Source organism: Callospermophilus lateralis, chromosome 18 (assembly GCF_048772815.1).
Source record: "Callospermophilus lateralis isolate mCalLat2 chromosome 18, mCalLat2.hap1, whole genome shotgun sequence".
Lineage (NCBI taxonomy): Eukaryota > Metazoa > Chordata > Mammalia > Rodentia > Sciuridae > Callospermophilus > Callospermophilus lateralis.
Genome location: NC_135322.1, coordinates 13,114,895 through 13,117,804, shown reverse-complemented (window position 1 = coordinate 13,117,804; position 2,910 = coordinate 13,114,895). Strand labels below are relative to the sequence as shown.

At 45.6% G+C, this 2,910-nt stretch overlaps 1 pseudogene; it reads left to right on the top strand.

Annotated features, from left to right (window-relative positions):
• Nucleotides 1-302: 302 nt before the first annotated feature.
• LOC143383163 (neurexophilin-1 pseudogene) lies at nt 303-2,427 on the top strand (annotated as a pseudogene).
• The last annotated feature ends 483 nt before the right edge of the window (nt 2,428-2,910 follow it).

Here is a 2,910-nt window from a genome sequence, read left to right as displayed (position 1 = left end):
AAGCAGTTGGTTTCACATATGTTGGGGATGTGAGAAGGAGAAGGGAAAAAAATCTCAAAGAAAGAAACAAGGATTGTTTTGGTTGGAGATCAGTATCTTTCCTGCTTCCCTGTCATCCAATAGGTGGGGTCATCTGTTGTTAGCTGGTATCTCCACCCTCAGAATGGTGAATGTAACCAGGGTGTCACTGTGCGAGATTAGCGGCTTCTGGGGAGAAGGGAGAGTTAGAAGCTGAGTACTTGGTATCCTGGAGTCCAAACTGGGAGTTGCCCCACTAAAGATGGTGGTGAAGGTGACCCAAGATGGAGGTGGCTGCTTTCAGCAATGGAGTGTCAGGTCAGGTGCGGGGGAGCCGGGTGACGGTGTTGTACATGGACATTGTGTTCAGAGACAGCTCTGTGGCCTCCAGGGTGTGCTGTCTGCTGGGTTCAGAGCCTGTGTGGCCAAAAGTTCTGTGTGGGTGCTGATGCAGATGGTCCTGCTCAGGCACCTGGTAGCCCTGTGTGGGCGAGAGGTTGGGAGACCTACTCTGACACTGAGGCCTGGAGCCCTGCACAGTACAGTAGCCATGATTCCTGGATGGGAGCAGGAATATCGCTGGCAGAGGAGCAGTATTCTCACTGCTTGAGTCCCAGGTCACAGAGCGACACAGAATGCTGCTTCCCTCCGTCCCACCATCTTAGATCCCCTGGTCCACTCACTATTGCATCCACATCTTCTGCAGACCTAATTCCTACCCCCAACCTGACTCATGGCCTCAGCTGGTGAGTCAGGGGTGGGGTGGCCTGTGTGCAGGGCTGGTGGCCTATGTACCTGGGAGTCCAAGGACAGGAGTATGTTTGAGCAGGTAAAGCGAGAGCACATGTGCTTATAGCCAGTACTTGGGCAGCTCCCAGGGCAGAGCTTCCTGGGCTCTGCAATAGTAAATAAACTTACAGCATTTTCCTCAAGGAAGGGGTGCCATTTTCTAGTTCCTTTAGAAAGGCACCAGGTAATGTCCAAGTAAGTCACAGAAGGTTTGTGGAGGGTAAATCTCAAAAAGTTTGTGTTTCTGATCAAATTGGCCGTAATTAGCACAGTCAGTCACAGTTACTTGAACTCTAATGAACTGATATGAAGCAAAGTCTGAAACATTGATCTGCTCTTACATACGGATGATTTTACAGTATTTGTTAGGTTTTATTACTTGGGGAATCTAAGTCTTAAAGGAATTAGGATTTGCACCTCTTTTAAAGTCTTAAATGATTCCTTTGTAACTGGTTAAACAAATAACTGTTATTTAAGCCTTACCTAAGAGTTATGTAAAAGTTTATAAAATGAAAGTTTATGTAAGTTTCCTAACAAGACAACCCATAAGTGCTCTCTTTTATACATTGTATCTGACACAAAAGAGCCACATTGTCATTTGAAGATCTGTCTTATGTATGTTTGCTTTGATTGAATCTATTTCTGACTATTAACACTGTTTCCTAACTGTATAAGAGATTTGAGGCTATGCTTTGACTTTGGTTCACCTATGCAGACCTGTGATTATTGTTACTGTACACTCTGGATTCTAAATTGTACTTTAAAAGTTAAAAATTATAATAAGAAAATAAGAAAATTGAAAAAAGAAATCAGGCACCATAGGCTCTCTCTGCTCCCTGGCCGTCCTGTCTGAGCTGCTTTCCCCCACCATGCTCTTCATCATGGTGTTCTGCCTCCCCTCGGCCCATAGCTATGGAGTTGGCTGACCACGGACAGAGCTTCTGAGACTGTCACGTGTGCCAATTTCACAAATGGTGGAAACTCAGAACTTCTGAAGTTGGGAAGATGCAAATCCACAGTAAAGCACATGTGGACAGAAAGCAGTGAAGAGTTGTCTATCAGCCGACTCCTGTCACAGACTTTTCATGGCAAGGAAAAGGATGCAGATTTGGACCTATGATATGACCCCCAGAACCTCGGTCTGAGCAAGACTCCTGGGACTGGCTGAGGCAATCCACAGATGTTCAAAAGCCTCAGCCCAGGGCTAAGAAAAGGACCACTGTAAATAAGGAAAGGTTTAAGAAAATGGGGCGATTTTCATTCCAGCATCAAAAACAGCAAAGATGAACCTGTTGACAACTGGGGAAATTGTAGATCATAGCCATGGGGCATTTAGTGCTTATTTGGGGCATAATCCCACTAGTGGGGGATTGTAACTGTCACGTCAGTGCCTCCTACAAAAATTGTGGGATTTGACTTGGCTCAATAAACTGTGATGGATGCCAAAGATCCCAAGTCACTTACCTGTCGTGTCAAATATGAAAGGATTGACAAGTCTCTAAGAACTCACTCTGAAACAGCAGCTCTTCCAACACCTGTTACCAGGAGCACACCCAAGGCCAAGTGCCCTGGCTCTGCTCCAAGCCCTCCAGGGGCCTGTATTTACATTCCCTTTTATAGTAGATTATAGATGAGTACAGAAAGTGTCCCCACTACAACTGCCATGTGGACCCCCCCCCCATGAGGACAGACAAAGGGATGGGGCTGAAGACTGAGGAATTAAAGATCACCTGACAGGGCTGTTGTCTCAAAAGAAGGTCACAGCTGTGGCCGGGAGTGTATCTACACGGCTGTTCTTGTCTGTGTCAAAGACGCGTGGAAAGCAATCTGACGTCACCTCTGCCCAGTCAGCTTCCTCTCTCGGTGTGGTTGTAAGTCACCACGGGTTTTTTAAATTTATTTTTATTGGTTCTAATACATAACATTAGTTTTCATGTGGACAAAATTATGAAAGCATGGAACATGACTTGTTCTAATTCAGCCCCCAGTCCTTCCCCTTTCCCTCCACTTTATGTCCCCTCTAGAGGGAAAAGGGTTCTCTTCCCTCTCCTCTACTGATCTTTTGCTATTAAAGTTTTTTTTTATTCAGTATCTTGTGGATGC